Genomic DNA, 12,102 nt, shown 5'->3' on the forward strand with positions numbered 1-12,102 from the left:
TTTTACCACAAACCAATTCAGAGAGACTCTAACTTCCCCTGTCTGTTTTCAATTAACCACCATTTATCATCTTGCCGAGAGGCACTAGTTAATCTTAATTGCATTTTATTCAAGCCAGCCAGCTAGATTCAGAATCCATGATTTGAAATTGGGTGGCTAGAATAAGGCATAGTTAAGTGAACTTCATATAGGTTCAGAGATAAAATGAATGTTTATCAGTTTAAGTTATTATATCCTGTTTCTCAGAGCTATTCTGGAGGGGGGAAATAATTAAGGTGTGCAAAATTGTGTGGGCCTGAAGTTTATTCTTGGAGCCTATCAAACTTTAACCCAACATCCCAATTCATTGGATTCAACTCCCATAATGCTCAGCCAGCATGGGTCAAAGAGAAAAGGCTATTTTATCTTTTGGTTGATGGCTGTCATCTTACCTCTTATATCTGCCTACTACTTGTTTTAGAAACAAAGGGAGTAATCTTGGAAGAGCAACCAGACAACCCAGCTTTGCATAAAATGAACAGTGCCAGCAGCGGATGTAACTTTCATAATTGTTTTGGCTTAATTATTGTACAAGGTTTTAAAAATGTGTTTATTTCATTATTCCCTGTTTTCTATCATTCTGGGATGGCTTATGTAAAATGTTTTTTTTTTATATAAAACAATTAGTTCAAAATCTGGAAAAAAAAACAAACCACAACCCAACAGAATTAAAATAGCAGGAAGCTTTTAAAACCTTACAATAAAAACATTATTTCCCCCTAAAATCCTATTTATGTCCCAGTCTCTGTAAGAATGGGCAGTATAGTATATCTCTTGTCTCAGGATAATAATCCATGAAACTAATAAAGCAGACCATTGCCTGTAAAAATTAGGCTATTTCAAATTTGCTAATTTTAAAGTAGCAGAAGAATATTTGTGGGTTTTACCTAAACTATTCTTTCCCTTTAAAAGTGGATGATTTGAACTACAGGGGCTCATGGTGATGAGCCTTTTTAATAACGTATTAATACATTTATACTCCCCCCCCCCCCCCGAGCAGCTCACAAAACAAAGGGTGATGTTTTATCTTCACAAGACTAGGATGTAAATTGCAGTAAGAAATGGTGACTGAGTGAGGATTATAATGGTCTCCTTGGTCTCATTCCATCGCTTGTCGCTATATGACACCCATTTTGTCCACACTAGTGTCCCATTTTATTAATGCTTAAAGTACCAACATGAATTCAAACTATAACACGTGGGTGGGTTGGTGAGCGCAGATCCCCTAATGGTCTTTCTGATCATGATATCTTACAAGAGAATTCCCCAAAACAGGCTATGGGGATAAAAGCGGTCCTAGTGCACATTACAAGCAGCAGACCAAGGAGCAGCTCAGTTTACAAATTCCAGATGACACACTCATTATGTATAAACTTCATTTTGTTTTTTGTGTTTTTTTTCCAGTTGGGAGAAAAACCAAGAATCGTGGAATAATCAGGGTCTTAGTGACCAGCACGAGGTAGGTGCAGGACTACCTGTGGGTACCTCGTAGAACTAATGAAAAATATAGTCCAATAGTTAATCCTGGAAAAACCTTGGCAGATATAGAAAGGAAGAGCTGGGAGTGTGAGGATTTAAGGCCGTGGTTTTCAACCCTGCATCTTGAACATGTGTGAACTTCAAGTTGTCGGTGGAAACACTGATTTAGGGATTGCATTTTAAGGAAAAATACTCATTGCCTCATACCACAGTAACCTGATCAAGGTGCAGAAAAGGAAGTGTTGTTCATTGATAATGCCTTCTTCCCTAGTTATTTGCCACGTCTGTGGACTCCAAAGACCTGAAGGAGGATCGCCCAGACTGCTGAAAGTGTCACACGGAGTCAGTTCCTCACTCCTGCCATGTTGAAGGAAAGTTGCTGGACTTGTCACTGGCACAGCCGCATCTTCTGCCCTCTTCCCAGGCAGAACGTTTCAGCCTTTCAAGGGTTCTCGATGAAGCTTCTGCCTCAGCCAAGATAATTTTGCAGCTGTTCTTCCCTGCCTCTGCCATTTGCTGGTGTGTCAACCGCAAAGGTCACCATCAACCTCTACAGCCCATCCAACAGAATCAAAAGTACGCACTGACCCATTCTACCTCTGGGAAATGCCCCTAAATATTGAGCTGACAAACAACTCGTTTATTTAAAAAAAAAAAAACAGGAGGGTTGGGGGAGAGAGGAAGAGACAAAGTGACACAAAGCACATTCTTTTTGATCCCATTTGTGCAAAGTTCTTGGTTCAGTATTTTCCTTCCCTTCCTGCAAAAATCCTTGACCTTGATGTGTGTGGCATTTCCTGCCTCCCATGCTTAATTTTACCATTCCCACACAGAGACAAGACAATCCCAGCACCTAGATCAGTGATGGAGAACCTTTTGGGCTTGGTGTGTCCAACATTTGAAAAATGCCTAATTTGACTCACTACCCAAACAAAAGAGAAACAATACATACACACACATACACACAGAGAGAGAATCCAATCATGTGTGTGATTCCCAGAATCTGCTGCACACTTACCCTCAGGTGGTGTTCTTTTTCTGTGACAGGCCCTTGTGGCAGGTCTGGATCGTCCAAGGCCTTCATTCTTGAAGCGCCTTGGGAGAAGGCTCTTCCACAGCTTCTGCAGCCTCCAAAAACCACAAAAGTGTGTCCATCCTTGTATGATTTTCAGAGGCTCCAGAGACTGCAGAAGTCCACAGCCCTGTCACGTAACTTCTGGAGGGTCCAAAGGCCACATGAGAACACACCCTATTCTCACACTGCCTCCAAAATTTGTCCAAGAATTGGGTGTGCTTTCAAGAATATTGTAAGGTATGTCACCCAAAACATGGGGTCTTCAAACCTGGCAAGTTTAAAACTTGTGGACTTCAACTCCCAGAATTCCTGAGCTAACATGACTGGAGGAGGAATTCTGGGAGTTGAAGTCCACAAGTCTTAAACTTACCAAGTTTGAAGACCCCTGACCTAGAGAGAGGAACTAATGATGCCAGTTGAATTCTTTGAGAGGACACTACCCATCACCAAATCTGAAAAGAGTTCCAAATAATCCAGATCAGGGGTCTCCAACCTTGGCAACTTTAAGACTTAAGAATTCTGGGAGTTGAAGTCCACAAGTCTTAAAAGTTGCCAAGGTTGGAGACCCCTGATCCAGATTAGTCTGCAAAAGTATCACATTTTCACAGAGTCTACCTGGGCCTCATTAGGAGTATGTTTTTATCCAATGTTCTTGTATCACCCCATTTGCTTTCTTGTCCACAACTTGGAATACAGGCAGTTGTCGACTTACAACAGTTCACTTAGTGACCATTCAACGTTACAACAGCACTGAAAAAAGTGACTTACGTCCATTTTTCACACTTACAACTGTGGCACCTTCCCCATGGTCATGTGATTTACATTCAGATGCTTGAAAACTAGTTCATATTTATGACGGTTGTAGGGTCCCGAGGTCACCTGATCCTATTTTGCGACCTTCTGACAAGCAAAGTCAATGGGGGAAAGCCCAATCACTTAGCAACCATGTTCCTAATTGAAGAACTGCAGTGAAACGGGGCAAAACTCACTTTACAAATTTCTCATTTGGCAACACAAATTCTGGTCTCAATTGTGGTCGTAAGTCGAGGACTGCCTGCAGTTCAGCATAAATTGTATCCTCTGCCATGAGTATGGTCGTATTGTAAAGGTATCCAAATTACTCATGCATTTCTTTATATATATATATACACATTTTGCACACTGCTAAATTGCTTCAATAAGAGTTGAAAGTGGTTTGAGAGAGTATTGCATCTGTTAACAGACATATACGCCAGCTAGCTCACTTTTGTCTCATGCTCTTGTCTCACAGGCTCTCTGGGAAGAATTTAACAATAGAAAAACCTGTAAGACCATTTTCTCAGAAGCAACATGAGGTGCAGATATGCAGACCGTAACCACCCAGAGTCACTGGGATAAGAGTCATAATAATAATCGCATGATTTTCTTTCAAACTATCTTCACCTCTGGGAAATTTGTGTCTTCCCTGTGTGGGGTTCTTTGACTCCAACCACAAAACATAAACACAGGCTAGAGATAGACCAACAAACAGGCCACAAGTAGGTCTTACAACCATTCAGAATTATAACAGCACTGAAAAAAGTGACTTACAACCCGATCCTTACAACCACCGCATCATCCCCACAGTCACGTGATTGAAATCCAGGAGCTTGGCAGATGGCATGTAGGTACAACGGTTGCAGCATCCCAGAGTCATGTGATAGCAATAGCACTTAGACTTATATACCGCTTTATAGTGCTTTACAGTGGCTTAGAGAGTCAGCATATTTGCCCCCAACAATTTGGGTCCTCATTTTACCCACCTTGGAAGGGTGGAAGGCTGAGTCAAATCTTGAGCCTGGGAGTTGAAGTCCACAAGTCTTAAATTGGCCAAGTTTGGAGACCTCTGACCTAAGCGGTGATCTGAATCCAGACCTGAGGCTCCGTTTCATTTTGTCTAACCACAGTTAGTACAACAAGCCATGGTTGGTGTCTAAGCCATATACATAGTTTATTACAACTGCTCATAATCTTTTCATTATTATTCTGCAATTCTGTAATATGCCAATTACCTAGAAGTGCTATTTTCATGCTGAAGTCTGCCAGGTAATGTAAATCTGGCCTTTCTTTTTAACAGCCCTACAATTCTCCAATCCATTGTTCATTCTAATTCCTGCCTTTGGGAACAAACTTTGCCCCATAGCAGAGAGGAAGGAGAGAGCCGGTTTGGCCTAGCAGTTGAGACTGGGAGACAGTGAGCTCTAGTTCCACCTTTGGTACAAAACCAGCTGGGGGATCTTAAGCCAGCCACTTCTCACCATCCTGGGAAGTATGCAACGGCAAACCACTTCCAAAATCTTGCCAAGAAAGTTGCAGGGACTAATTCATCAGTTGCCAGGAGGTGCACAAATGCACACGCACACGCACACACACACACGGACCAGTGAATAAAGAAATTGCCATGGCTGTATAAGCAATTTTTTTTAAAACTGCATAGAAAAAGACATGACTTCCATCTGGCAGCCTGGCAGGGTTGGGATTTAACTATATATGTAAATATAGTGCCAATAATCAGCTACACAACTGTAACGTTAGAGCGCACGCTTGTTTTGTACTCCTGTTTTACAATTATTACAACTGATGCCCCTCCTTCCCAAGATAGGTCACATCTCCTATAGCTGTTGTCTTTTAGTTCTAAAAGCAAGAAGGAGAGGGGGGGTGGATGACACCTCCCCCCATCTAACAAATCTACAGTGAAAAAGTGGCAAGTGTTGTCTTCTGCTACTCCCTTCAATCTTTAGTTTCCTGCCACCCTATAGAAACAGATGACGGTTCTTCTTGGACTCAGGGAGAGAAATGCATCATTCACTATTATTAATGATTGCCCTCCCACTCCCTCCCTCCCTCCCACCCGCCCCCTCTCCGCTACCTAAGCCACACACGCCGAAAGCAAAATCCAATCGCGTTGAACAAATCCAATTTGCAGCAGCAGCTAATAGAGTTTGTTGCTGGTTTAAGCGATGGCAGCAGCATCAGAAAGGCTCTGAAAAGCATCTAGGCCTCAGGCCAAGTAGAGAAAGAATGAAGTTGGATACTGAACCCTCCACACATATGGGGCTGGGCAAGCTTTCCTTGATTTCCCACCCACCCCCCTCTCTCAACCTTTGAGTAGGCTCCAGAAAAAAGGAAAATTACCAGGAGAATGATACAATTACATTTCTATGCAGTCTCCTGTTTCGATTAACATTAGGCAAAGGAGGGCAGCCTCCTGGAGGGCAGCCCTCATCTCCATTTTTCTCATTAATTTCCCTCTTCCTCCTTAACGACAACAACTCACCTGTGGGTCATAAATGCAGCCCAACCTCTTTCCTAGAGGCCTTCCTTGCTGGCCCGCTCTTCTTCCATATGATGGGACACACCTCTGCATTTCTGAGAGGGGAAAGGTCAGAGGTGGTATTCAGCAGGTTCTGACCAGTTCTGGAGAACCGGGAATTTTGAGTAATTCCGAGAACTGCCTAATACCACCTCTGACTGGCCCCGTCCCCATCTATTCTCTGCCTCCCGAGTCCCAGCTGATCGGCTGGGTCTTCTTTTGTTGCCCTGAACAGGAGAACGGAGCTGGAAAGCAGGTTAGTGGGGTGGGGAGGGAGGGAATGGGATTTTGCAGTAACTTTCTTTCCCCTGGAGTGGGGTGGGAATGGAGATTTTATCCCTTGCCACGCCCACCAAGCCACACCCACCAAGCCAAGCTCACCAAGCCACGCCCACAGAACCGATATTTAAAAAAATTGAATCCCACCACTGGAAAAGGTGATGTGTTCTAGCCCAGACATTGAGTAAGTTTCTGTATGTCTAGAACCGTAAGATCCTGATTTTCTGGTAAGTAGATCAGTCTATAATGGCAAAAGAACTGGTCTTTAGGTACATGTGTTTGAAGGTATGTATTTGTATCTAGAAGGGAAACATAATAGTCTATAAAGGAATTTCCTGCACTTCAGTATAAATAAAGGTGCAGAACAGAACTATTTCTTCTCCATCTGCTCCAGCAAACAGCTATCTTCATACCAAATGCGGATTCATGGTTAACTGAACCATGTTACCGAATTAACCCTGGGCACAGCGAGTTGCCCCGGGCAAGTTGATCAGGGCGAGTCAGCCATGGCGAGTTGTTCTAGACCCACTGGGAGGCGCCCAAATCACATTGGCTGCTTTTAGCCACTTCAAGCCCTTCCTTCCCCTTGTGTTACTATCAACTTCCCTCCATTACTATATTGGTTCAGGCAGCAGGAATGATTAGGCAGCCAGCAAAGCAACATGGGGATTTCCATAGGCAAATAATAGTATGAGAGGCAGAGCAAGAGAGAGGGAGCGATGAGAGAGGGAGAACTTCCCTCCATTACTATATTGGTTCAGGCAGCAGTAATGATTAGGCAAGTGAAGCAGAAACACACACACCCCTCTTCTGACAAATAGCTAAACCCATGGTTCTGGCCATCTGTCAAAACTTGTCTCCTTCCAGCTCAATGCCATTAGGGAGAGCAACTAACTTTTTTTCCCGAGCCTAGCAAGTAAGACTGGGAACAGGGTTGGGAGCAGAGGTGGTATTCAGCAGGTTCTGACCAGTTCTGGAGAACCGGTAGCGGAAATTTTGAGTAGTTCAGAGAATCGGCAAATACCACCTCTGACTGGCCCCGCCCCCATCTATTCTCTGCCTCCCGAGTCCCAGCTGATCGGCTGGGTCTTCTTTGGCTGCCCTGGAAGCAGGTTAGTGGGGTGGGGAGGGAATGGGATTTTGCAGTAACCTTCCCCCAGGAGTGGGGTGGGAAAGGGGATTTTATAGTATCCTTCCCCCGCCATCCCCACCAAGCCACACCCACCAAACCAAGCCACACCCACAGAACCGATAGTAAAAAAAAATTGAATCCCAACTTGGGAGGGAAAATGTTTGCAGCCACCAATCACTGTTTCTTCTCTTTTTAAAATCTTGTTCTGCATTAAATTGCAGGAAAAGTACCACTTGTTCCTTCGTTAATGAGGCAGAGTAAAGGTCAGTTGTAAGAACAGAACAAATTTAGCCAGTCATCTTTTGTGCTACTTACAGAATGGAGGAAATTGGAATGGACTTGCATTCCAGCATCACAAATATTGGTCCTCATCAGAGAAAAATGCAGGTCCAGAAGTAAATTGGCTGTTTCCAGAGCAAAGGGAAATACACATTAAGAAAATAAACCATTTAGTACACCATCCTCCCCTACAGCAGTTCTCATCATACCCAGCCACAATGACCAGGCATGTAAAAAAAAGATAAAGTCCAAGAGAATTTTGGAGGTTCTCTTATCTTCTGTAAGGCTGTTAAATACGAATAGCAGTACTTTATACATGTTCTCCTGGTGATAATCTTTTTTTTTTTTTTTTTTTAAACAAGTTTTATTAAAAGTTTCAACAACAAACAAATCATTACATATTGAATCTTTCCCTGTTTTTCTACAATAATTTCCCCAATATTCTCATAAAACACAAACAAACACAAACAAACATAAAAAAATCTTTTAGTAAAGTACCTTGGCCCCAGTTACCTCTCTTTGCATGGGCTAAAATAATAACACATATCACTCTTCACATTTCTATCTTATTTAATCCATCTTAATTAAATCATTAAATTGTATCTTTTGCCCATTCATTTATCCCTCTATCTCTTCTTATAATAAAAGAAAAAAATTTCTCCTGAAATCACTAATCAGAGTATGATGCCTTTCTATCCTCCCCCTAAATTAGTAAAATTAACATTCAACATAACAAATACCCAATTTGGTTCTGCTTGGTACATTCTATCCACCAAAAATGTTTAAATACATTGTATCCTCCTTTCCTTCGATATTTTATTACATTTTAAGAATCAATCATTAATAAAAACTTCAACATTTTAATTTCTTATTAAATCTTAAAGCATTCTAATTTACTATTTCAAATATAAATGTTACAATACCATCTTCTGTACCTTAGCAGAATCTTTCTTACAGAAAATTATATTTCATCCTTTATCTCTAAAAAAATCCTCTTCTCCCATCCAATTTTAAAGCTTTGAGGCTTTTCTCCGCCTTTCCCCTTTCTTTCTTCCCCCACCAAATCTTCCTACCCCCTTCTTCTTCTAACCTCTGCCTTGCTGGGATCCCTTCTCTGTTGCATTCCCTTTTTCTCTTGTTTGTTATCATTATATTTACTTTGCATCATATTTTTCTCTTTCTCAAATGTTTTTTTAGATCTTAAGTCCTTCATTTTCCTTGCTCTCTTCCTTCCTTCTTCCTTAGATAAGTTTTGGAATTCAATGAAGATGGCGTCTTCGTCTCTTCCTTGTTGTTCTTCTTCCATTTCCATCTGTTCCATTGTCTGTTGGTAATTGACCAGCGCCATTTCTAGAAATAGAAAAGCTTTTTCCATGCCATCTTTGCAGATTGCTTTTGTTTGCTCATATTCATCCTCAGGTCTTCAAAAAGGAAAGCCATTATAAATAAGTCTTTTCTTTTCTTTATTCCTCTTTCTTCTTACACCAACCAAATATTCCGAGAGAAAGGCAAAACAATCCCAAAATCCACAATCCTCAATAAATCCAAGCAAGCCAAAATTCCCCTTCCTCTTCCAGGGGTGGTATCAAACAAATAAAAAAAAAAGAATCCAAGTCTATATTTTAAAGCCTTATTAAGATTGTATTTCTGTCCTCAAGTCTTCAAGGCATCTCCTCCAACAAGATCCAAATTTATATATTTTCTTTATCCTCTCCCTTCCGGCTTAATTCCGTCGGGAGGGAGAGTAAACTTTCCCTTCAGCACCTCAAAACAGCCGCTTTTTTTTTCTCTTGTGGAAGAAATCATCAGAAAACCATCTTTTCCAGGAATTAAATTAAATAAATCTCAAAGCCCTGGGTCGACTAAGAAGAACTTTTACTTTCAATAACTTTCTCTTCTTCCTCCTGCACATACTTGCCCGGCTGTCAACTTCTTTGTGGCGGCCATTACGGACCGCCGCTGCACCGTCCTGGTAACAGGGGTTCTGCCGGCCAGGGAGGGGGTCTGCAACACCCCCAAACCCTTCCTCCGGATCCCCTTACCTTCAGCTACCCCTGCAGGGCAGCCTTGCTCCGCACCCGTCCGGGTCGAAGCCCCAAAACGGCTAGCGCGGCAGGGATCGCGCAGCCGCGAATCCCTACCGCCGCGAAGCCGACAAACCGGAAACTGCTCCTGGTGATAATCTTTAGGCACTGCTGCTCATCCTATCCCGGTACAGCATAAAGATTTGGGCAGGTTTGGAATGCAAAAGAATGTCAACCTAATCTTATTGTAAGAAGATCCCTGAAAGTTACTCAGTGGGAATGAAGCATATACAATGGCTGCAGAATATTGCTGGGAGATTAATATGAAAAAGTGTATAAGAGGAGGTAGAATGAAGTTTAGAGTTTATGTCTGGCTGGATTGCTAGAATCCTGAACAACACAACACTGCCTTGCAACTTTTTGCTGAAGTCCATTTTGGTTTGGTTGTTTTGGTTTCCATTAAGAAAAGGATATATTTGATAGTTGATGTCTTAGGTCGCTGCATTTCTAAACCTATCTATTGCTCTAGAGACTTCTGAATGGCTTTGTAAAATGAAAAGTACTGAGTCAAGAGGAAAGACAAAAGGAGACCTGAATTCTCTTTTATAGTTATCAAACCATTAATGCAATACTAGTGCAAAGTTTTCCAGATTGCAGTCTTAGGAAATGCAATTCATCATCATCATGTGGACAGTGATCTCCATCTTCTAAATCTGAAACTCTGCTTCCCCATTGGTGGTTCATGAAGTCAGTTTTGCCCAAGAATCGAGGTATTTGCTAGACTTCCTAATCCATTCTATATTGCCAATTAAGATAAGCATAGTTAAGAGCTACATTTCCTAGATCAATAGCCGCAAAAAAAAAAAAAAAAAATGCCACCATGGTGAGCAGCAAGCTTTGCAACCCCTATCAGCTGTTAGGATAGAGCAGAGAACTTGCCGTACTTTTAATTGGGTATACTATTAGTTCCGTGGCTGTTGCTATGTTTTATGTAATACATCCATTCCCTTGATATCTTGACCATCAATCCTGGCTTGCTGATATTTTTAGAAAGTACCCACATTGCATAACTCATTTAGTTCTTTGCAATGCGTTGTGTTTGCTTAGCTATGCAACCTGCCCCTCCTTCAATAAATAACAACAACAACAACAACAACAATAATAACAATAACAACAATAATAATAATAATAATAATAATAATTTAACTTTTACTGAATTGGCAAAAAAATGGATCTTCTCCATTGTGATATAAGCAATATTAAACATATTCTTGTTTACTTTATTCCTTTAACGGAAATGGATCATATTGGTACTAATGGTAAGCAGTGATGGAGCAGAATGGGAATCTTATGTTCTACAGCTCTGGGATATTTTTCAGAGAGGGAGTGATTATGTTATCTGTCAACATGCCAAGCTGCTTGACAGCCTTCTTCTGACAGGTCAAAAAGGTGATAACAAGGCTTTCAAATTTTACTTCCGTATCTGACAGGTTAACACAGGAGAAGTCAAAGGATGAGAAAAATAATAAATCTGGAACTGGTTTTTCTTTAAATGGAGGTTTCTTACACTGTGCTAGCCATTTAAATGTTAACACTTCTTCACAAGATTGTTTGCATTTCTAATTAAAAACTAAAGGTTGCATTTCAGCTGGCTGAGGCTCTTTTGTTAAAGCTCAGTGGGATTTACAGGTTAAACCTAGGAAATCAAAAGTAAGCGCAGCGTGGAGTTCAAAGAGATGGAATCAGCGGTTGTTTGTTTTGGGTAGCTGTGTTGAATAAGGGATCAATATTCCTTCTTTGTTTTTGTGCTTCGAAGTGTACATGCGTTTTCAATTTCCTGGGGGCTTGAATATGGATGGAGGCTGTCATGATGAGCTCTTGCAGTGCTAAATTGACCATTACACAGATAATGAATTTCTGAGCTGAGGTGGGGAGAACTCTGCCCTAATGTCATCGAGGATTGGGGCAGGGATGATACGATGGAGGTCAGGTTGGTGTTACATATATATCAGCCTACACTCTCCCATTTCTTTAGCAATTTTGATACTGAACAGCTGAGAAAGCAAGATCTTCATATGTACCTTCAGCCCTAATGGCTTTGAAACTCACATCTTTACTAGCTGAGTATCCCAAGCTGCTATGGCAAACTTGGAAAGAAAAGGCTGTTGTAGTTTAATCTGAGTCAGAATGCAGGGAAATAAACATTTCCCATTTCTTCATTCTCAACCACGATCACTAATGGACACTCAACCAGTGATAGCTATCGTATCACATGGATCTGAAGAAGATTCTGAAATTGTGAATTTGAAGTGACCGGCGTCTGCATTATAAAATGGGTTGCCCACTTTTCTGCAAGAGAAGGCAGACAGCTGCATTACATTCAAGGTATGTGTGATCACAGGTGAAGCCAGGCTCAGAATCCAGCTGCAAATATCAAGATGTACTGTAACATACATCAGATGGT

General features: G+C 41.4%; 1 non-coding gene across 1 annotated transcript in view; it reads left to right on the plus strand.

Moving 5' to 3' along the window:
- COXFA4L2 (cytochrome c oxidase hypoxia associated subunit FA4L2) overlaps positions 1-2,906 on the plus strand; it is a 38,608-nt gene extending 35,702 nt beyond the window's left edge. The window contains exons 2-3 of the transcript XR_015747815.1: positions 1,444-1,498; positions 1,790-2,906. This is a non-coding gene — a transcript (cytochrome c oxidase hypoxia associated subunit FA4L2). The remainder of the gene's footprint in view (positions 1-1,443; positions 1,499-1,789) is intronic.
- Positions 2,907-12,102: the final 9,196 nt, after the last annotated feature.

Source organism: Notechis scutatus, chromosome 2 (genome assembly GCF_049901735.1).
Source record: "Notechis scutatus isolate UNSWTSFEM ecotype Mainland chromosome 2, rNotScu1.2, whole genome shotgun sequence".
In the NCBI taxonomy this organism is placed as follows: domain Eukaryota; kingdom Metazoa; phylum Chordata; class Lepidosauria; order Squamata; family Elapidae; genus Notechis; species Notechis scutatus.